This window comes from Aulonocara stuartgranti (genome assembly GCF_965226115.1).
Source record: "Aulonocara stuartgranti genome assembly, chromosome: 15".
In the NCBI taxonomy this organism is placed as follows: Eukaryota; Metazoa; Chordata; class Actinopteri; order Cichliformes; family Cichlidae; genus Aulonocara; species Aulonocara stuartgranti.
In genome coordinates this window covers 23292940-23317438 of record NC_138951.1, presented here as the reverse complement: position 1 = coordinate 23317438, position 24499 = coordinate 23292940, and the positions used below count along the sequence as shown (strand labels likewise).

General features: G+C 41.8%; 1 protein-coding gene and 1 long non-coding RNA gene across 2 annotated transcripts in view; one reads left to right on the top strand and one right to left on the bottom strand.

Moving 5' to 3' along the window:
* The first annotated feature begins 818 nt into the window (after positions 1-818).
* Positions 819-24499, top strand: part of myt1la (myelin transcription factor 1-like, a) — a 104776-nt gene continuing 81095 nt past the window's right edge. Inside the window, exons 1-2 of the mRNA XM_082506170.1 lie at positions 819-1450; positions 2892-3057. The gene's annotated coding sequence lies outside the window, so the exon portion shown is untranslated. The remainder of the gene's footprint in view (positions 1451-2891; positions 3058-24499) is intronic.
* On the bottom strand, positions 12055-22693 carry LOC309689608. Its single transcript, XR_014271449.1, has 3 exons — positions 22383-22693; positions 13434-13482; positions 12055-12224 (listed from the first exon to the last, which is right to left on the bottom strand). It is a non-coding gene; the product is annotated as an uncharacterized lncRNA (long non-coding RNA).

Here is a 24499-nt window from a genome sequence, read left to right as displayed (position 1 = left end):
GTCGTTGTGTCCTTGGGCAAGACACTTCACCCGTTGCCTACTGGTGGTGGTCAGAGGGCCCGGTGGCGCCAGTGTCCGGCAGCCTCGCCTCTGTCAGTGCGCCCCAGGGTGGCTGTGGCTACATTGTAGCTTGCCATCACCAGTGTGTGAATGTGTGTGTGAATGGGTGGATGACAGGTTGTGTAAAGCGCTTTGGGGTCCTTAGGGACTAGAAAAGCGCTATACAAATACAGGCCATTTACCATTTTACCATAAAGCTGTAGCGCCCAGATTACTTACAGCTACTGCCGTGCAACTGATATAAGGTAAGCTGAACACAGCTTCAACCGTCTGTTTGTTGAAAAATAGTAACGCGACTGCACCGGTAACGGTAACGGCGTTGTAACGATAGAAATAGTAATTAGTTAGATTACTCGTTACTGAAAAAAGTAATGCCGTTAGCAGTGTTGGGGAGTAACGGAATACATGTACCGCCGTTACGTATTTAGAATACAAAATATGAGTAACTGTATTCCGTTACAGTTACCGTTTAAAAAGGTGGTATTCAGAATACAGTTACTTTGTTGAAATAAATGGATTACACTGCGGTACTTTCCTGTTTCATTTTGTCGCGGGTCAGGACTGTTTGGGTTTTGTTTGACAGCTATGTTCTGTTGTTCCAGGCGGCAGCGTTACGGTTGCCATGGTTACAGGGCGACGCTCTCTCTCTCTTTCTGCGACTGTGTGTTTCCTGGGTGAGAGAGCGCCTTTTTGTTGTTGTTGTTGTGCTAAGTGTTAGATTATTTTATGCCATGTTAGACCCCTAATTAAAGATTGTGAATTAATATGTAGTTTTAGTTTGCATTATTCTCCTGAATTAGAAGAAGCTGATAACTATTGCATTAGTTAAACTGATTTGCATTACATTAAACTGCTGACTTGTTGTGAATGAATGATATTGTTTTATGATGCATTATACTGCTGAGTTATAAGAAATCTAATTTGTCTGAGTAGAAGAGAACAGAGTGTGCTGGAGTTTTCTGCCCCATTTCAGCAGGAGCAGATAAACAGGGAGCCAAGGTCGTAGCTCAGGCGCTGTGTGAGAGAAAGCATGTGAATGTTTAGGCTTTGTATGATAAGGTGGAGGCACCAGAGGCTATAAAAGTTTGAGCAATGCTCCACCATTTTGAGATTTTGAGGCTGTCTGCATCAGTGTCCATCTCCCACGTGTGTGATCATTAAATCATCGTTTGACTCAACCCGACCGGACCAGTGTTGTTATTGTGGTTTTTCTCTTGTCTCCATCCCCAATATTTTGAACCTTAACATAAGCTAACAGGCAGAATGCTACAAGCATAGCTCTAAAGAATGTAGCATCATGGGCAGTATAGTCCGTGTTGCAGGGAGAATGGACTGCCATACACGTTATGTGTCTGTGAGCGCGAGGAGGGAGAAAAAGGCGAGTGGAAAGGTACGAGTTGTCATCGAGGAAAAACGGGAGCTGGAAGCATGTAAATATAATAATAACCACTGCAGCCAAGAAGAGTGCCTGACGAGCCCAGTTGTAAGTAAGCTATTAAGACTCGACTGTACACAGTGTTCGTGTTTTCCTCCGAAAACAATAAGTTCCGTTGGAGCAGTCTTTCAACGCCTCTCTCTGTCTCTCGCAAGAAAAATTGACCCACACAACAAAGTAAAGCTAGTTTTCGGCTACGAGCCGACAGGGACCCCGCCGTATTAGTCAGAGGTCCCTTTACTACAGTTCGGAGTCGCGGACCTTCAGTAATAGTAATAAATCACACAGCAATAGTACATTCACGTTGTTGTAAAAAGCACGATAATATATTAAGTAATCCAAAGTATTCAGAATACGTTACTCTTATTGAGTAACGTAACGGAATACGTTACAGAATACATTTTGGGGCATGTATTCTGTATTTTGTAACGGAATACATTTTAAAAGTAACCTTCCCAACACTGGCCGTTAGTAACGCCGTTACTTGTATCGCCATTATTCCCATCACTGGCAACAACCACAGAGTCTTGCAAGGCAAGTAGAGGCAAAACAAAGAGCCTCCACCCCACAGCATCTACTTTAGATGAGTTATAGGTCATTTATTTTAGCAGCCATCCTCTAAAATGACACTTGTCAAGCATGCTTGTCTTTTTGCCTCTTTGATGCACCAGGGAAGCAGTTCCACTGGACAGTCTGAGCGCAAATCCTCTGGAAAAGCTGCAACACATCTGTGCCAAATAAAACCTGGAGAAGGAGAAAAGGACACTTTCACAATCTGACACCCCAAAAGTTGTGTTAATGAACATTTTACTCTCAAAATAAAACTGCAGTGTGAGTAGTGGCCTACTCCAGCTACTACTAATGAAGAGAGTCTAACCTCTTTGTTCACACAGAGCTGAACAAAGGGAATTACACACTGACACATTTCAACGCCTATGGAGAGACTTTTGTCTGTGTGTGTGTGTGTCTGCAGGGTGCAAAAACAACACACAAGCACACACACACGCTCTCAGAGTCTACAGGCTTGAAATTAATTCAGAAAAAAAGCGAGTGAGAAGGAGGGATGAGGAGGTGGCGCGGTGGTGGTGAATGCATCGCTATCCTTGGAGCCTGCACGCGCGCGTGCACACACCATCGGGAGCGTCGCTGGGCTTGCGTGCGCGTCCTCGAGAAATAAAGAAAAGAGGATCAGGAAGAAGGTGAGAGAGAGAGAGAGGGAGAGAGAGAGGTAAAGGCGCCGTCTTCTTCTTCTTCGCTCTCTGCTGCAGTGTCTGATTCTCCCTCCACCATCTTCATCAACATCATCATCCTCTTCTCCCTCCTCTCTGTCTGTCTGGCCCCCCCTTCTCCTCCTCGCCCTCCTCCTCTTCCACCCCCTCCTCCCCCTCCTGTGAAGGCATGGCCAGATATCACAGCGACAAAAGAGAGAGACAGTGGTAGAGAGACCTTTAGAGAGAAAGAGAGAGAGTGAGAGCGAGGGAAGAAGGCTGCAGACTTTCAGACCTGAGAGGAAGAGGAGAGGAGGAAGAAGAGATAGAGGAGTCTCCATCTTCGCCATTTCAGTATGTTTTCCTTCTCTGAGGTTTCTCTCATTCTCGCTCTTTCTGCGGCTCCGGTTACGTTGAGCACACTGCTGTAATTTTCCTATAGTGTCACGCTCGCGTTGTTTCACAGCTCAGTTGTGTTGACAGTCCTCTTATTATTCCCGTAAGAGCGCGAGGCTGTGGAGTGTGTCTGTGCCGCTTTCCGCGCGCCTTCGCGGGAACATTGTCTGACTGTGGCACCTCTGTAATCTCCCTGTAGTGAGTCAGTCATGCTTCTGTTGTTCCCATGATATTTTGCACATGTTTGTCATGTTGTGCGTTGTTTCTATGGTGCCGTGGCGCTTTGCCTCACTGTGCCTTTTGTCACGCGTTGTACTGACTTTAATATTCCTGTCCTGTGATATTCCCATCGCAGCGCCACAGTGAGCTGTTTGAGCCGCTCAGTCTGGTGACCTTATGCCACCTCTTTGATTATGTTTATGCTCATTATCGTGCTCGTTTATGATTTCACTTTTATTGCTTAGAGGTGTGAGTGAGCAGACCCGGGGCTCCGTAACATCCCTGTAATATTTATGTAATGTTCCTACTGGGTGCCATGAAGCCTGTATTGTTCTGTATGGTGAGTGTATAGGATACCTCTGTAGGATATGATAATCTGGGCTGAGACCACTGTATGTAATGCTGTTTATTCCTACTGGGTTACCAAGTAATTTTCCTGTAATGATTTATGCAGAGCTGAAGTGAAGTCTGCGTTGACCTTTTGGAACCTTTAACATCTCTATTTTCAATTTGACATGTTTGAACAATCTGCTTTTCCCTGCATGGGAAGAATCTCCATAAAATTAAGGTAAATTGCTTAAATCCTTAAGAGATTATTGACTTCTACAGTAAAAATAAAAAAGTAGTTACATTTTTAACACTTAAAGTAACTTAATGCTGCATTTTCGTTGTTAACTTTTAACAGCAGGCAAGAATGCAAAAAACGTCATACAATAACATAAAATACATGCTAAAATTGACTAATTTAGATTATGCGACAGCTTCACATGAAACCTGGATTACTTTTAGACTTCATCATCCAACCCAACCATCAGTGGATTATATAGGAAAATCTGCCCTGGCTTATCTTCAGTCTGCTAGCTGTGCAGGCGCCTATGCTGAGCTTATTGTACATATTTATGTCGAACCCAGTGCGCAAATTAAAGTTGCTTAATTTTAAAAAAGGGTTAGTACAGCCGTGGGAAATTACATCACTGAAACTCTTGAATAAGAACCACCTGATTTCCCTGCAGGGGGAAATTTTGGGGGGATTGGAAGCTCTGAAGCAAAATCAGGGCATCTTTAACATTTATGACTCGTGTCTTTACTCAGATATTAACTCTTTTTTTCTTCACCTAAAGTTTCAGGAACTTTCCCAGAATTAAGGTTCCTTCAGTGCATTTCCACACAAGGGTCAAATCCACAGGAAGATAAAGCAAATTATAGCCTGCTGACACATCAAATCTGGACAGCAAACCCAGTTTTCATTGGTATAAAACCTCCTGTGCTTCCTGATTATCATCTGCTACAAACTACAAATAACAAAGAACCGGTGTGCAGCTGAAAGTTTTCCAAAAAAACTGGGTGAATAAAATTGCTGTTAAAGGCGCTAACACAATCAGTGCATTCCCGACAGGTACAGTACACGTTTATGTTTCCCCAAGGACCAATTACTGGGCCCCAAAGTAACCATGTGTTTCTTCTTAAGGTCCTCAAAATGCACATAGAAGTTCTCAAGCAATAATATTTGTGCAGCTGTTTGGTAAAAATAGAAAAAATAAATATTATGATATAAAATATTAACTTTATTGTTTCATTAAAATCAATATATATTACAAGCTTCCTTCTTTTTCGTCTTGCATATCAGCAGCAGAGGTTTGCACACAAGAAGGTCCTGGACTTTGAATCTTCTGGAGGTCTTTGTGATTCTAAATTGGCCAAAGATGTTTAAAAGATAAAGAGTTGTGAGGTGAGCAAGGCTAGAAAAGTGCCTCACAAATGTCATTTCCACATGTACGAATGAATAATAAAAAATAAACCTGTAAAAGCCCCTGAGCCCAATTTTTCCTTTTTTAAAGGGTCCGTTTCTGTGCCGTCACATTAACGTGCAGAGTTCTTACCAGAGGTTCAACACCGGCCTCTGTAGGGAACCAACCCTGAGGGTGCAAATAAATACCCCCAGTCCAGGGTACAAAGGCAGGTTGTTAATTAGGAAGTTCATAAGAAGGTTTTGTTGCCGTCATGAGCATCCGATCAGAATGCACTTAATTAATAAGCTATTAGATTATTATCCAGTGAACAAAGGTTTATTATCTGACTTAAAGTTAATTTCAGCCACGATGAGAAATGTGAGAAAGATGTACACTGACTGCTAAATTGGAACCGTCGATGGTGTGAAGGTGAAAAAAGTGAGTGCTGCCCTCAAATAAGGTGTGACAGGCGAATTCAATGAGGAAATGAGCAGGTGACAAAGGAACAGGAGAGCAAGTCAGTGATGAGGAAAGGATGCGAAGTGAAGAAAGTAAAGAAACATTAAAGCCTTTACTCAATTAGATAAATATAATATTCTACAAAAACCATGCGCTAGCAAAATGGAATCTCATTTATTTATTTATGATTATGTTTGTTTGTTCTTCTTCTGTAGTTTTCTTTATTCTTATACAGATCTTATAGTTGGGGGTGAAAAGCTAAAGAAACTAGAAATCTTTCCTGCAGCAGCGCCTTAAAAAGCACTGCTCAGTGTTGTAACTACTGGGGAATCATTTTGGGGGTTAAATCATTCTCACTGGAAATGGATTTAGACCCTGGCTTCAGGTACACTTGACCCTTGAAACTGGAGAGGTGGGCCGCTGTCTGGACGTACAGTATAGTCAGAAATCAGGGACAACATTCAAGCTTTTCCATGAATGAGTTCCGATTTAATGCAGGATTTCTTTAAACTGTCTGAGGTGTTCACCAGTGAATATAAAAGAGAACTTTAGAGGTCAAAGGCAGGCCGTCTTAGCGTAGGATGAGTGTTTGCATAGATATCCTTTATATATAAAATATACTTTATTCCTTGTGTTTGTTTGGTTCCATTTAAAGCAGAAGTTCATAGTTTTGCAGGGATAGCAAAGTGTCGAGACTGTTGTCTCGATCAGGCGTGAGGACTTTTGTCCAGTTTCCAGCGGCTTTATTCCCTAAACGTGTATTAAAAAAGAGAGACTCTCAGATGCTTCTATACATGACGAAAGATTTTATGAATTTCATGTGAATGCGCTCTGCAAAGTAATGAAATATTCTAGCTCAGGTGTTGGTTAAAGTCTATATTGTACTTTTAAGTGAATCATTTGCTGCCTTAGCATCCGTTCCTGTAGAAGGTCCACTGCATCAAGTGGTTTTTCTCCACTAACCGACCTTAAGTTGATTTAGGTTATAAAACCCACCAACAGCAAGTCGGCACACTATTCAAGACAGTTTGTGATGGTACAACTGTTTATGTCTCATGTCAGGGAAACTCCACCTACTTATGAATTATGCGTCATTAGATTTTTGTGAAAAATGTCTTCGTTTTTAGATGATTTTGTAGCCTTTGAATTCTAATTTTTTTGAATTTGTGTTTGAAGCTTTAAGTGTTGTTGCAGATGCTGAAAGTCGATAGTTTTCTAAAACTTGTTGCTGTCCTACCTGCTAATTTAGAGCCTGAGGTTGTGTAGGGTGAAAGGCCCAAAACTTTATTTACTTTTTCATCCTAAGACAGTATGTCTATGTCTGTATTTAGACATTTATAGATGTCTGTATTTTCACCTTTTGTCATCATTACTGGGTGATCACAGTGTTCTTGGCTGAGCGAGCTTTGATCTTTGACCACGTCTCTGTTGTTTGTCGTATCGCTGTTGTCGGAGGGAATGAAGTGGACTTTAGTTCAGTGATGTCAAACTCGTGCTCCAACCCGGACAGATGGGAAATTTTCTGTGAAAAGGTTTAGGATCACGCTTGTCGTTGATCTCAGCATGTGGTTTTGCGTAAACGGTCTTCTTCTCTGCTGCGATGAAGAATGAGAAGAGACCTGACGAAATATAATCTTCCTGTCAGACCGGGTGTTGTGGCTCTGCATGAACCGTAGGAGATTTCTCTCCTGGCTGTTTTGCTGTGTAAACAAAGACACCAGGTGAACTCAGTTGAGAAGTAATGAAAGAAAAACTCCTTTATTTTCTGTCGGCTCTCTGCAGAGTCTGAGTCAGAGACAGGCCAGAGCCCGGCGATCGTTCATAACTGCAGAGGAAAATAAACCTGCCTCATCTCCGCAGCCCAGCACCACCTGTGTGTGACAGAGGATATTAAACACAGGTTCAGCTTACACTTGACCAGTCATAGCAGACTGCTGGTCACAGATAAATTCTCCATTCACACCTGTGGGTCTCTTCACATCACAGATAAAATAATTCCTGCTGCTGCTCTCCGTGCTCAACGAGCTGTTGTGTTTCAATTTGCAGCATTCGGGAAAGTTCAGCTCAGTTTCTTTACAGCCGGGATGAGGATGTCACTTTGAACATCAGGCTAAGCTTCTACTACGCAACTGACTTGCAAATCAGTGGTTGAATGCAGATTTACAGCAGTAAGGTGGGGAAGTTGGAGGAATTTTCGCAAACTACAATTTACAATGTAGTGGTTTACACATTCATCTAACACATGAGAGATCTCGGGTTCAAGTCTTGGAGGAGACAAAAATGCCTGGGAGGGTTGTTTCGGTAAAAATCTGCCAAATCAAATATGTGGGTCCATCTGCTGTGGGATCCCCTCGTGAATAAGGGAGCAGCCAAAAGAAGTTTTAAACGATAGTTTGCAACAACTTTTAAACGATAGTTTGCAACATGAGAAAGTTTGGAACATTTCACCTAACAAACCAAAGCTATACTGGTTACCCAGACACGAAAGAGCCCAGTCATTTAAGAAACAAAGCATAATACTGTCACAAACTAATTTTTGGTAGTTATGACAACCAAGGGGAAACTTCCTGTGTTGAAGTACCAAAAACTGCAATTCCTCTAATGGCCACTTGAGGCTTCCTCTAACAGTTTGTCAGTCTTCCTGACATCTAAATGTCCAACTTTAAAGCAGAAATAGACAAAAACAGCTTGGAGCTCCTCCTAGTTCCCCATTCTTAACAGCTGAAACACCTGAATTCATTCATGTGTGTTTAGGCTTAATTTAGGGGCGTGGATGCTGTAGCTCAGCGGTCCCCAACCCCCGGGCCTCGGACCGGTACCGGTCCGTGAGTCGTTTGGTACCGGGCCACGAGAGTTGAGGCTCAGGTGTGAAATGTATGGTTTTCAGGGTTTTTATCGGTTTTCAGCGTTATTTTGTTATCGTTTTTATCATTTACTCGGTTTCCCTGGGTCTTTTCACGTGTGTTATGAATAAATCTTCTTTTTTCGGTACCGGTACTAGTTTTATTTTGTTGTATTTATCCGCGACACCTTAAAGGCCGGTCCGTGAAAATATTGTCGGGCATAAACCGGTCCGCGGCGCAAAAAAGGTCGGGGACCGCTGCTGTAGCTTATTGGTGTATGGGCCTCACTTCCACTAATTTAAGTAAGTGAACTGCTGTGCAGGTAATTGTAGTTGTAGCTGTTGCAAGTGAAATCCTGGTATTTAATTAGTCTGTCACTTAGTAATAATTAGCAGGGATTGTTGCATCGCTATATCATTGAGCAGTTCTTAAATCCACCCATTATATAATAAAAACTATAACTAATACCAGAACTAAAAAACAAAACAAAAAAGAACTTAAATGAGCTGAAATTTGATTTAAAACTAAAACTGCAGAATTCTCGCAGTGAACGCTGTGGGTCAGCAGTCAGACCGTTCTCATTCTGGGGGTGTAAAATAATGCTGTTGTATAGCAGCTGGTATGCTGTTGGTTATGGTAGTAGTAAGATGGTGCAGTCAACCTGCAGTTTTTCAGTGTGAAGGATTACAGGGTGTGTTATAACCCAAACCATGATCTTTCGGCTTTGGCGCTGGTACAATTCCACCCAGAGACTTAAATTCCTATTGGGGTGGGGTCAGTGAAAGCATCCTAAGAGCTACCAACTGTGGCAACTCCTTTTGGTAAGGAGCAGCCGACAGTAACTTTCTAGTAGCGACTGTGCAGCATTCAGCTGTCGGAGACAGACATGAAGTCACATTGCCTTGTGAAAATGTGATAGATGGCAGCACCATTTGGATCTCTGGGGTTCAAAAAACTCTGCACCCACAGAGCTGATGAAGACTGGAGGAGAAGCTGAAATTAAATCTCAACAGGGCAAATGTTATAGCAAACGGTTCCCTGGTTATAAAGAACATCACATATCAGAATGTCGGTCGTCATGTCTGCAGACAGCTCAACAAATGAGGAAACACATGAGGTGGTCCAGGGGCAGCGCTCGATGTCATTTTAAGTGGGCCAAAATGGCTTTTCCTTCATAATGTAGGACATAGCAGCACAAAACATAACAAAATGAGCTATTTTCTTCAAATTTCACTTCTTGTCTTATAGCCATCATGAAAGACTACGCATTCTTAACACATACACATGCAGTGCCATTTCAGTAATGGTGTATGAACTGTAAACGAGTACAAAAATGACTTTAGCCAGCCTAAAACACCATCAACCCCAAAGATATGTTACAAGGAGCAACCAAATTGCTTTTATTGTTCTATCAGTGGCTCAAATAACAACACTGCCATCGCCATTTTATCTTTGCAGCCTTCATTCATGTGGTGGATCTCTAAGTTGGCATATCAACTTTGAGAAACACTGCCCTAAACACAACCAGCAAGAGAAAGTGGGAATATAAGAATCAGCTAGTGGTAAAAACCAAACATGAATAAATACAAACTAAAGCCTCCTGGCTGGTGAACCTAACACTTCGAGCTATCCAAAAACGGTTGTATCTCTCCATGGCCAATATTCCCAGTTGGTGCACCAACACCAGAAGACGCCTTGTGTCTAACAAAGGCAGAGGAAACATTACGTGATGCTCTGTGATTAGAACACACTGGGTCTGTGCTGGAATTATAACTGACATCGTTTGTGGTTTTCAGAAAATTCCAGCTCAGGAAGACGAGCACCATACGAGACATTGGCATGACACCGACATTTGCAGGTTTACGTAACATCTGAACATCTGACAGTCTTTCTCTGTGATGTCACACTGTCAAGTCAGACCGACACGACCTCATCTGAACTGCCCGCCTGCATGTCTGTCCGTCTGTCTGCCTGTCTGCCTGCGGTTTATTAAATCTAAGCTGCTGCCAAGACTGCCATCAATCTGATTACCTCACTCTGATCAATGGAGGTCACACACACACACTCACACACAGACACGATGCAGAAGGCTTCATCACAGTCTATTGTGGAGCCTCGAATGACTCATAGTGTAAAAATCACACGCACACACACTCTCTGGATAAGGACACACACATTTTCAGTGATTCAGTGTGGGTAGATTCTGTTCTCTATGAAGAGTGTGTGTGTGTGTGTGTAAAATCATTCATGTTAGCAGACCGACAGCTGGTTTCTGTGGAGTCCGACTCAGAGCGTTGATTACTGGAAAACTTAGTAATATTTTTTCCATCTTTTATGGCCTCTGACCCCTGAAACATCTGTAATCTTATCTCACAGCTGGAGTCTGTCTGGGTGAAAAACTCAAATATCTTAATTGTTAGGCTTCCTTCCTTCCTTTAAAAATGATTCAGAGAGTCACCTCAGATTTGGTTGGATGTTTTCTGTTCCTTCACACACACACACACACACACACACACACACACACACACACACACACACACACACACACACACACACACACACACACAAATTCAAGCAGGAGTAATGATTGTGGATCTCTGTAGCCACTCACGACCTGCTTTGTCTGCTTGTTACAGATCATTAAAGCTTCACACATTGACCGCATCCACTCATCATCCTGTCAGTCACTCAGCCCCGCCCCGCTGCTCTTTGCCACAGAGGTGAATGATGGGAGGTGGAGGAGTCGTTAGCGGCCAAATCTGTGTCTACATGATGAAAAATGACAATTCGATTGAGATTTGGCCACGTGAGCTGTGAGCTGGTATCTAACACGTCGGTTTCTTGCTTTTAGAAGCAAAGTGTTGTTTTTGCTCCAGTAAACCTGCTGAAGGTTGGATAAGATTTCCTTACTTTTATTCATTTTTAATTTTTATTTACTTTAAACCTTTTGTCCTCTGTTTAGTTTTTGTGGATGGTTGTTTCATTTGAGTGCTTTCTGTTCCAACAAATGTTTAGTTTCACTTAGGTTTGTAATAGTTTTAGTCTTTATATAATTTGCATAGCGTTTGTCAGACAAGCCAGTTGTCAAATACCAGTCATGTAGACATCACAGCCTCAATAAACAGAAGCACCAAAACCTCCTCATGCTTGTTTCGTTGAAAGGCATCAGCCCAAAGAGTTGTTTCTTCTTTATCTTTTTTAATTTATAAGAATACTATATTATTACACCTGAGTTTTATGCCAGTTAACAGAAACTTTTTTTCAAGGATCCACTGCCCCAACTTTGTCCAGCTCCTCCTAAGTAAAACAAACAAACAAACAAAGAAACACTATAATTTGACACTGAGTTACATTGTAATTAACTTTATGGAAATACCCGATCCAATACTTGTGTTTGATCAATAAGCCAAATTCCTCACTCTGTGGAAGAGACTGGGAATCTTTCACTGACGTTTAGGGCAATGTTATTTTACCACAAGTACAACAACCGTTTTCCAAGAACTTGGCACCAGTATGGGTCGCCTATTTAACCCGTTGGTTAAATAGGCGACCCATACCATATGAGGTAAGGCTAATGTGAATGCCTGGGTCCAAGTCTGCTTGGATACCATTTACTGAATGTCTTTCTTCCAGCTTTCCCTGTCTTGTCTCCGCTATCCTACCAAACAAAGACTAAAATGGTTGCAGTCATTGGAGCTCTTTAGTCCTGTTGACTTACTTAATCACAGTTTGTGTTTAAGCACAAAAAATTGCAGACATACAAAGAGAAGCTGTTGGTGTAGCACAGCTGAAACGCCTCCAAACTGCTGCCACTTTGCTGTTAGGCTCCTGGATGATTTCTCTCAGTAGAAATCGCTGCAGTGCTTTAAAGGTGCTGCAATAAAAACACAGAACAGCATGAAACTGAATTTGATACTTAGCTCATCAGTGCATTGCGACCTATAGTGTAGTTTTATTGAACTACAATAACAGTAGATGTCACAAATTCATTTCCACATATAAACAATTACAATAAACAATTTTTATTTTTAGAAGTTTGGTCAGTCAGTCACCGTACTCAGGCAATTAAGATGCAAGCAAGTTTGCATCATTGCTCTCCAGGCTCTTGTGGTCAGTGCCAGTCTTTGATACTTTTTGGATAAAGTAATTACACTACATTGCAGAGTGTAATGTAGTGTCATTATTTTATCCATATAGGGGACATTATTTAAGCTGGTTCAGCCTTCATAGATTTGCTTCTGTCGCTGCAAGCCTCTTTGCAGCCCACCTCAACTCCTCCGTTTCATGCTACATTTGACTTAATCAGTGTCATATCGATGGTCACTGATGACTGCTCTGTCTTATTTTTTGGTCTTGCTCATGCCCTCCTCACTTTTTCGTGTTTTCTTGTCTGAACACGTAAGTACTAGAAGTTTCAGAATAGAGCCAGACTTTCAAATCCACCTTACTGCAGACAGAACTCCCGTCTTGCATCTTTTGGAGAGCAGTTCTTGCCCTAACATCCAAATTTGTGTTCATCAAAATTGACTTGATGCATGCTCAATCATCCGGGTAAGGAAATCCCAAAAAGTTCATTCTGTTCATCTGGACGTAGGTGAAGAAGTCCCTTGGATGAGTGACGACTTGTTTCTCCCGCTGAAAACATTCCAGATGAACAGAATCAACTTTTTTGGGCATCAAAATGAACGTTTAGCTTTGCTTCCTGTTTAATGTTCTGGAGTGTTCATTGTAAGAAGCACAAGTTACTGTACATGTTCTCTACACACACACTTATCTTGTTATTAAGAGACAAAAAAAAAGCACACTCAAAGTGTGTACTTTGTTACTGGAAAACACAGCATAGAGTAATGATTCAGACTGACACTGCTGGACTGGGTTTGGAAGTAGTTTTGTTTCAGTAAAGTTGGAAGTTTATTGTCAGGGATCAAAACTTTGTGCTGAGCCTTAGCAGGAAGTAAGAGCCTTCCTTAATTCTTCCATATCCCTAAGTAAGCTTTAGAAGACTAAACCTCAAGATAAAGTTATTTGAAAATGAAGATCCTGAATGTCCATTGAGCCAAATCCTTCACGTTCAGTACATTACCCGGTGGAGTTTTTTTCTGCATCCTTCAAGCCTCCTCCTCAACACGAACCTGAAAGAAATCGAACTCATGTTACTGGAAAAAAAAATCCAGATATCGAGAAGCACGACTTGTTGCTCACAGTCATCCTGTTAAGAATTCATAGCATGTTAAGATGCTGACTTACATAAGAGTGCTGCGAGTTTCTTTGTGAGATGAAAGCAGGATTATAATATAGTGATCTGATGACTCACTGACACCCATGAATTAATGTTGGCCTTTAGCCTTTTGGCATTTTACGACCTTCTGCTGTATCTCTTTTATCAGTTTTTCAGTTGTCTAACAGAAACAGACACATACCTGCATGTCAGTGATTGACAACCACTGCTGTATGGGATCATTTGAGGTCAAATTCAGCTTTTAAAACTGTGTCCGTGTGTGAATCTTCACAGTTATGAAGTGAATAATGTTTGACAGAAGCTGTTCCAAGGGCTGAGGAGGAGTTTTATCTCCTCTGAAGTGCTGACGTGACACCTCAGACCTGGTCATCTAACTGGAAGAAGGAGGAGGCCGGCAGGGTGTTTGTGTCCAGGTCTGAGGATATGAAACATGGCACTTCAGATTCCCACATTTACAGGAGGGCACATGGAGTGCAGCAGGGTTAATTATGGCCAGCACACCCTGCAGGAGAGTCAGGTCTTTGGCAAGCTCATGTGTGAAGTGGGCTCATGTATCCGTACATTTATGGAAAAAATTACGCCGAGGCAGAAAACTGCATTTATTTCCGAGCTGCAGTTACCAAGAGCAAGCGTAACAGGCTTTTGTTCATATTTTGCGAATTATAAAAGTGATTTTACTGAAAAAAAGTAGCTGGGAAATTATGAAAATAATAATGAGCTTCAGTCCTGTAAAAAGTCATTAAAATGACTCCACTGTGAACAGCAGCAGCGGAAAATGACTCTCACAGTATTTTTGCTTCTTTTAAACACAATTCTCCTGATTAGCCTCTCATACTTTTACTTAAATATCTCAACAGCTCAACCTCACCTTGCAGCAGAGTGATTTTACGCTGTGATATTTGCCTGTCACGCGGCACCGAACGGTTCTTGATCGACTCGAGAAGATCGTTTTTTGTTTTGTTGTATTTCGCCGTTCGAGCTTTTGGATTCTGCTGTGACTGAACCTGCAGTTCACAATGAGCTGCTGCTTCTCAGCCTCTCTCTGTGATTGGTCAGAGGTTAATTGACGCGGCTAATCACCCGATCAGTCCAGTCTCCATGGAAACCAGAATGGAATGAGGGAGGTGATGAACGAGGAGTCGAGGCCTTCACACCAGGCTTAAATGCTGCAGCTTTTTTTTTTAATAGTGTCTGTTTACACCACAAACTGTACTGCAGTACTGTTTGTGCACCAGTGTAACAGCGTGAGGATCCGCTCTGTCCTTTGTATCAGCTGTCAGTCCTAATAGCACGAAAATATTTATCTCCAGGCTGTGAGTGCAGAGGTTGAGTAAATGTGGTCATCTTTTGTAGACACACCTTTACTGTGTTAATATGAACTTTCAGAAAATACAATGGTTCAGGTGAATGAGCAGGTGGTTACGATGCAAACGAGAGCAGTGGATCTCCACTTGGCTTCTTGCTATCTTTCCTTTATTCCTCTCCACTGTCTGTGTCAAAATCAAGACAAAATTCCTCAAAATAAATCTTAAAATAATAGAAATAGCATGGAGTGAAATAGCTATACATAATGTAATCTGCTTATGCACAAGATGTTCTTTGACGCTAGCGTCCTAACGCATTACATGCTGATAACCGTTGCATCAGGGTACAGATGGTAAAGGATAGCTTATGCATCCATGAGCCACAGAGACCAGCTTGGACAAATAGCACTATCTGATGCCAGAGGAATAATACGGACTGCAAATATAGCCCATTCCAATGCCTGGACGCCCTTTAGATAAGCAGAAGTTTTGGCATCTGTGCCTTGATGAACTGGAAACTCAATGCCGGGACATGACGGCCTCTTTTAACAAGCTACAAAATCCTCATTAGGAGGTTTGAAGTGTGGCGGTGGAGTCAGTTGCAAGTTCTTCACCTTCAACACCTTGGTTCACGTCTCGTGGTTTTATTTTTCAGTCACTTCTTTTCTTTTGATTTCACTCGCTGATGTTTGAAGAAATTAAAAATAGGGCTGGTCTCACAAGTGAACTCGTTTTGGTGGATTTCCTGATTATCACAGGTTTAGACACAGAAATAAAAAAGATTGTTACAATGAGTTAAGAAACTAATGTGAACACTGGCTTTATGGTACTTTATTATTATTGTTGTTAGACAACTTCTGGGACTGACTCTGAGAGACACTGGCCATTATTTTTTATGCCTATGCATGGTTAATATGCTTTTAATTGCTGAGGACTGTCTTGCTGTGGACTACAACTGTATGGCTGCTCAATCAGGCTTTAAAATGTGAAAAAAATAGAACAGTTAATTAAGACGTTCTGCAGAAATTTCATGCCAATCCATCAAACAGCTCCACTGATATTTTGGCAAGACCTTGAGTGGTCAAGCAGCTGCCATCGGCTCTAGACTCGCACGGCTCACATAAATAATATTTTATAGGTCACCAATAAAAGCAGTTTACATCCAGAATAATAAAAACATTCTGCAATGATATGAAGACAAACACGAGGCAGCACTGCACCTCTCTCTCTCTGTTCATTTGTGCTGTTTGGTTTGTGCACTGCAGCATCACATCACACACCAGGTGTTTCTGTTTGTTGGGTTTGTTAAAGTTCTCTGCTGTAATAAAACACAGAGCTGCTGTCTGGCTCTGGCACAAACACACACCTCACCTGGCTGCCTGATCTGCGCGTGTGTGTGTGAGTGTGTGTAAGCTTGTTTGGACTCACAAACATTTGCCTGTGAGTGTTTGGATGTGTGCAGCAGATTCTCTGCTCCAGCCTGAAACTGGAGCAATTTTAGGGAGCGATGACAAATGATTTACAATCATTTTTAGGTATGAAAGTGGGTCCTCGGGTTGTTGAGTGATTTCCTGTCCGTCTGTCCATTCATCCATTTTCAGCTGCTTATCTGCAGTCGGGTCAAAGTGGCAGCAGACTAAGCAAATTAGTCCACACGTCCATCTTCCTGGCAATATCTTTGAGCTCCTCCTGGGTGATGTGGGCGGCATTTCCAGGCCAGATGAGATAAATCATCTCTCCAGCGTGTTCGGGGTCAGTTCTGGAGTCTCCTACCAGTTGGTTGGGTCTGGAAATTCTCCAATGGAAGCCACCTAGGAGGCATCCTGAAACACGTAAATTGGCTCCTTTCTGTAGCTCCTCGCTGTGTGAGTCCAGCCACCCCGTGGAGGAAAATAATTTCAGCTGCTTGTACTTTCTAATCTTTCTTTCAGTCACTACTCAGAGCTCATGACCGTAGCAAGGACTGAAACATAGATCGAAAAGTTAAGCCCCTCCTTTGACATTGAATTCCTTGTCTTCGGGTTGTTCTGTCGTTTTCTTTAATTGCTGGGAATTACTTTATGCACTCTAGGTTGAAGTAAGTGTCATTACAGCAGGACTTTTCCATTACTTGTATCAAAAATCCCTCAGCTTGGAGTAGAACCCTGGACTTCAAACATTTGGCTTCAAAGGTGGTCCCAACTTCAATTTTAAAGCACTTTTTTGTGGTACTGATTGATTTTCAGTCATACGCCAGGCATGTAAAACTCGTCAGTTTTCAGCCCACTCTTGTGTACTTGAAGGGTCTCTATGGCTTCATTACACATAGTACAGTTATTGTACAAAAACATCAGCTGATTCAGGTCTCATTCTCTCACAGTCTCACCAACAGCTCAATCCAGGCTCTGCACATGATCAGGGGTCTCTGGCTCCTCCCACCAGGGTGCTGAACAAATGCAGTTCATGTTATGGATACAGTAAGCCACATGTTTCCTGCAGTACACGGTTAGCATGCATACAACCCTCATGAATCTCTTTTGTGTGCATGCATGAATGCCACAACGTGACTGGTTCATGTGTTTCAAGGATCGGTTTTTGATTGGCTCGTTGGGGGGGCAGGCCATCTCTAAGTGCCATGCCTCTCCTTTCTAATGTCTATGACATTGCACCCCATGGTGTCTTGATATAGAAAGTAAATGATTTGATGGTGCTTGCTCCGCCTCCTCCATGATGTTCTTACATTGTACTGAACTTTGGCACAGTTTTGCTAAAAAAAACAAGCCCGTCACAGATATAGTTACTAAGTGCTGAGATGGCTTTGACCTACAGGGCAATCTGCAGCCACCATTTCTTTTTAATGTGGCACCTTTAGATTGTTTTCAGGCAAAAAAAATAGTGCAACAAAAATGAGAACACCGTAATGTACATTTCTGCTGTAACCCAAAAGTGCGTGAAACTCGAATGAATTTGTGTGCATTTGGAAGACTGTGTGTGTGTGTGAGGGTACACGCTTTATATTGAAGTGTGTTCCTCAGTATAGGGGAGCTCTGCATCATATTGTACCAGACAGGCAGAGTGCTGGACTGAATACTAAGCAGCAGGAAGCTCCTCTTCACACAGCGCCAATCCAGCCATATAGGACACAGTGACACATACACTCGCTGGCTGAGAGCTTCTATTTCTTTCCATTTTTCACTTTACTAATTCAGGTTGGTCTTTCATAGCAAAATTAATGGACATCTAAGAGGCGCACTGTATTATTACACGGTAATTACTACTCCATAGCTTAATATTTCTTATTATTAGACAACCAAACACATATGTTTGTATGCTCTTCTTGCAGGGGTTTCATAAACATTATGCATTTTATAGCTAATAACATTATTAAAACCACAAAATAGTGAAATTATGAAACTTGATGTTCCAAAACGGCTGCTATTTTAAAATAATATACATTTGCAAACCTACAGTGCATCCTATGAAAACAACACACCTTTCCTTCCAGCTGAGTCCTTTCAAATGCCGTGTGACTTTCAGAAGTTTCTAAGAAAATGCGGGAAGTTCCTCATTTTCTAATGTAATTTTCCAACTTAGTGTCATTTTAAATGTTCCTATTTATGTCATTGCTCTCAAAAAATAAATTTCTAATGGTTTCAAATATGCCCTTCTTTTTGAAAATGTTTTTCCTCACTCGCAAACGTCTATAACAGCCTTTCTTTCTCCATAATTCTACCGTCTTCACCAAAAATGATGCTATATGAAAATATCCTTTTTCATATAGCATAAGATTATTGGATAATATTGATATCAGAATTTCCCCATTTTCCCAGTAAGTCCTTTAATATTATTTCTTCTCTCCAAAAATCTGATAAAATATAATTTAAAAAAATCACAATTCAAATTAATTTTTAAAAATGCTGTTCACCAAAATCTGTCTTCTTTCCAAACACAGTCTGTTCTGACTCTACTCAAAATCCCCCCAATTTGTAGAGATGCTCTCACTTTTCAGAAATAAGAATAAGTTATAATAAGTTAACTTAAAACGTTCTTCTTTCCTCCCTTTTCTGAAATGTTTTTAAAATGATTTTTTCAGAATTAAAAATCGGTTTCCACAAAATCTCCTCAATTCCTTGTTTTCAGAAGTTTTTTTCTTCTCCCTGTTATAAAGAAGTCCTTGTCCTCACTCAACAGAAATCTTCTCTTATTTCAATAAGCCCTCTTTCCAACAACATTTTCATTATCCTTGACTTATAATAATGCCCTTCCCCTTAAGAAACAGAAACAGAAAGAGAAAAAGAAAACAAAAATAATAAAATGTTAAAATCAGTTTCCCAAAATTTGACATTTTGTCTCATTCTTTTCTTATTTACCAAAACATGTTCTTGATTAAAAATACAAAAATATTACAACTTTACATAGTTGTAATATTCATCATAGTTTAGCATGTCCTTAGTTTCTAAAATAGCTCACACTTTCCACTTGATGTCTTTCATTCATGTCAGTGCCAAAATGTCTTTAATTCCTCTCTTTACAGTATTTCTTTCACTCTTCTTATAACGACTTGCTGTTTAACAATTCCAGATGTCCTCCCTTTTCAATAATGTTTTCCTTTTCCGAAAAAAGTCTCTGACTTCCCCCTCCTCTTATTATTCTATTTCACATTACTGTTATTTTGTCCCAGTTTTCCTCACTTTCCAAAACTACTTGTTATTTCCCCCTTCATTCCGTCTACGAATATACCTCTCCACAAATCTCCTCGCTTTCCAGAAATGTCCTCGCAGTCCTGAAAGTCCCCGTGTCCAAAACCTGAGCGCGGTCCTCAGAAAGACAAAGAGAACCACAAAGAGGATGCAGCCTATAGAAATGCACATTCATAAAGGCGCAGTAGTGAGGTTAGCGCACCCTCTGCACGCGCTCAAACTCACATTACTGCGCGCACATTAAGCGTGCAGCCCACTCAGTCGTATAGTTTCCAGGGGAGGTGGAGGAATTTTTTTTCGGCTCAGCTCTTCACAGCAGAGGGAGGGAAGACTGTGTTTGATGTAGGGCGCGTTGGAGCGCCCTCAGTGAAGTGGCGGCCTTAGATGCACCCAGCCTCGGTATGCTGTGGAAACATAATGGGAGCTGGTTGAGAGTTCAGGCGAGGCTGTCCAGAATTTACATTTATATTAAGGCTGCAAACCCCCCTGAGCTGCACTGCAGCCGAGGAGAGACGCACTCGGAGCTGCTGTGTTCACGTCTTCATGATCAAACTGTTGTTTCACTCTTGTTTCGCTCCGTCTTATGTTGCTCTTTGCATTGAAATGCTCGCAGCAAGATGCTGTGGAGATTTTTGGGGGGCTCATTTCATCGCAAGATGTGGTTTTTGCGTTGCTTAAAATGTCAAAAAGATGCAGTGCGTTGGTTCGGTTGGGATTTTACTGATCTCAGCGCTGCATTAATGGTTTTTTAACATTGCATCATATTTCACAGAAGAAGCACATTATGAGAATCTTAAACATTGCCCTAAATCACTCCCAGTTTCATTTATCATACTGTGTGCTGTAGTCACACTATACTTTCTCTGGCATCTAAGTGGCCCTCAACAATTCCCACAGTGGACAAGTTAGTGTTGATGGCATGCACTCAGCTTTCTACTACCTATTTAAAAATGCAGTACATCATATAAGAGATTTCTTCCTTCGGCTTCTCCCTTTGAGGATCTCCAGAGCAGACCATCAGCCTTCATCTCACCCTGTCACACCAACCCCTGTATGTCCTCCTTCACTACATCCATGGGTCTTCTCTGTGGTGTTCCTCACAACAAAATAAGATCATTAAAAGGTTTATGGCAAAGAACCTGACCTAAAATGAATCTATTCTGATATTTAACTATATTTAACAATATTCCAGTGCAATCCTTGACCTGCTATGATGCACATGAAGATGAAACTAATGAGGAGAGGTAGTAGTTTTGTTACATAAAGGCTTAAGGGTTCAATTTAATGGATTCTGGCCAGATGAAATCTACTCGATTGGTAATAACAAGCATATTTTTCATAATAATTAATCAGTGCAGAGAGGTCTATTAACACATGGTGACTGAAGAAGAAATACTAAATGCATCATGGGAATCCCATTATCCCATTATTCCCATTATTTCAATAAGACTATATAAGACTATATATCTCTCTCTCTCTCTATATATATATATATATATATAAGACTATATATCTATATATATGTATATTAGGGGTGCAACGATACACAAAATTCACGGTTCGGTTCGGTTCGATACTTTGGTGTCACGGTTCGATATTTTTTCGATACAAAAAAAATGTTCATGCCTTTTTAATTTGTCATTTATTAAAATTATAAATATATATTTTAACTCAAAAGTACAGTTTTTAAATTTAACCCTAACCCTTGTGCGCGTTTTTTATTTTGACAGCGAATGCGCACCTGCGGACCACTTATGTGCAGCCCTGGTTATTTAGCTCGTCATATTGCAGCCACAGAAATTCTTTTGTCCATGAAACCATAAAGCTGCACTTTCTTTTTGCCTTATAGTCTCATTTGTCATAACTTCTCCGTTTTGTGGTAAGCTTTTCTTTGGCTGTCACTTCTTCACCCTGACCTGTCTTATTTGGCTCAGAAGAAATGAAATATATATCCTCAACCTCTCACATGTTTAAGCTTGCTGCGGGAGATTTCACTTGTCATGTTTGCATAGTAAGCTAACGATTAATAAGACGATGTCAGAGGAATTGGTGCACAAATTATCATCACTCACAGATCAGTGCTGTCGCTCTCTATACACAGTTCGCGCGATTGCAAAGTGAAAGCAAAAAAACAAGCGCAAATTCAAACGCGACTTCAATATGTCACATATTGACAGTGGCTCACCGATGCCAATGACATAATTACCCAGCTACATTTCTGAAAGAATGCAAAAGCATTGACATATATTTTTCTTCCTACAATAGCCCGACGGGCAGGGAAGAGATAGATTTTGGTAGCCCGACTGAAAAAAATCGCTAGCCCCAGGACGTCGGGCTAGCGATATTGCAAGCCCTGTATCTGATTGAGGAATCACTCATCTTTGGAAAAGAGAGTTTATTACAGAGAAATGTCTCTTTCCAAAATAAAAGCTATACTATCCGCTTCTTCTGGGCTATATTCTCAGCAGCATAAGGAGAATCATGTGCTAACAGCTGTCTAAATGACTCGGCTAAAGTTAGTAGCATGCTTGTTGTTTTTGTCTTTGCACTAGGATGATGTCGGCGTAAATGTGCAGTCATATTCGTTGTGTTCCCACTAGTGATTTCAGGTTAATCTCGTTGAAATGACCTTAACGCCATAACACGGCAAATCTCCGTTAACGAGCTACCGCCGATCGCCCCGTGCATGGGGCTAGACGGCCAACACGTTAACGAGCTAACTGCGCTAACACACTAGCTCCCACCCATGTAATTGAGCATTGCACGGCACATCCAACATACTGTTTTACTTTAGTCCATGACTCGCTTACCTTCAGGGTCATACGTCACATGAAAACCAAAATAATTCCAAACGCCAGATCTGGAGAGCTTAACTTCTGTCTTGCTAGCTTGCCCTGCGCTCTTCCTTCTGACTATGCTGTCTGTGTTGAGCACTCAGTGGATCTGCGCTTGACAGTGCAGCCTAGGCGGAGTAGTCGAACGCAGATTCACTGAGCGCTCAACACAGACAGCATCGTCAGAAGGAAAGTTGATAAAATAAATTACAAATGTTGTATTGTTCGATACATATGCGTACCGAACCGAAAGCACTGTATCGAACGGTTCAATATCGATACGAATATCGTTGCACCCTGTAACAGCCACTATGGTGTGGTGTCCCTTTAAGACACCCAAGTCGAGGGTTGATGGTGTCATCAGTTTGTGCCACTGCTCTCTCTCTCTCGCTCTGGGATTATGAGGACACGTGCCTTCACGCTCGTGCTTAACGAGAGAGGGACTTATGTTTTCTTTTCCAGACCCTTTTTTTTGTTTTGTTTGCAGCGCTTGGGTTGTATGAACGCTGGGCATTTTTGTTGTTGAGCCGCAGCCGTTCAGCCGGGCTTTTATATGGTTGCTGAAGAATGCGTATTAAAGAACCACCGTGGATTACTGATACCAGTGTGGGTGTGTATCCTTCCGCCTAGCCTGCTAGGTGTTTTGCCGCCTCTTCTCAACCACACAACACAACCCAACGTTACAAAATGGCGCCCGAACATCTTCTCTTGGACCTCAGTATGCAGTATCTTCGAGCAGCGGATGATTGATACACTGAAAGGTACATAGCGGCAAAGTAGAGCTAGTAGTAGCCTGCCATACTTCGCGGAGACAGACCAGGCTGGCCTCGACGCGGACGTCCGATTCGCCGGATCACGGAAGTGTGTTTCTACGGCAACGAGTGGAGCCGCCGCAGCGCTGTTTTCGGGATGTATTATCGTCATCTGCCGAACGCCTTTACTGCGACATTTTTGGATTAACGTGGATTCACGCTACTTGGACGCGAGATGGATGCCGTTTCTTCATAGTTTCTGAAGTACACGTAGGCGGAGTAAAGCGCACCGGATTTTTTTTTCTTCCTCGCCAGCTGAGCTCACGCTGCAGACTTTGCTTCGTTCGTATGGTCTCTGCAAGTGGGAACTTTTCCACGGGACAAACCTCTATACCGCGTCAGGACTGGACAAGTTTGGTGTCCTCTGGAAAATCGCCGAACTGATGTTGTGAGTGTAAAAAAAAAAAAAAAAAGACCGCTGTCTATATTTCAAACTGATTTGCTATTGATTCTCACTGGCTTAACTGTCCTTATTGAAATGCTGTTTTAAGTGCATCTGACTTGAAAAGGTGTTGCTCATACTCAGTTACTCGTAAGTTTGGATCTATTTTACACCTGAATGCTTTTGATCCAGGGTGTTTGCTCCTTCCACCTCCACGTTTCAAAGTCAGATAAGACATGTGTAGCTAAACTTCAGAATTCACATGTTTCGTATATTTTTGTGTGACCAGAACTGAAGTTGATTTCTGCTTAACTGCTACCTTGTATAGTTTTGGGTCTTTGATAAGTGTGTATTATGGCTACTCATCCTGACTTGAATGACATGTGTGATGATATAGACTTTATGTTACACCCCAACCGACTTACTGCCAGACATAGTACTGCTGACCTTGGGCATAAAGTGCAAAGTCTGCAAGCAGAGGTTGATATGCTTCAGCGGTGTCTTCATGACTCTTTGGACCTCCAGAGGAATATTCTGGAGCAGTGGACTCAACAAAAACGACCAGTCCCAAAAGTGCCAGCTGCCCAGATTACTCACCCTTTTCCTCAGGCCTCCTCTACCCCATATGTGCCAGGCCTGCCAACCAGGGAAACGCAGCAATCTATCTCAGCACCTGGCCCCACGCAGCCCGCCAGAGCCTTGTCCCAATCCCACTCAGATTCACTGGAGCTAATTAATACAACCAGAGTCCTTGCTGCGGCATTGCACCAAGCTAAATTGGAGCCCAAGGTGTTCGCTAATGATGGCAGCCTTCACCCAGAAGAATGGCTGCAGTCTGTTGCTGCTTATAAAACCTCCTTAGACCTAACAGACGCCCAAATCCTCAGAGAGCTGCCACA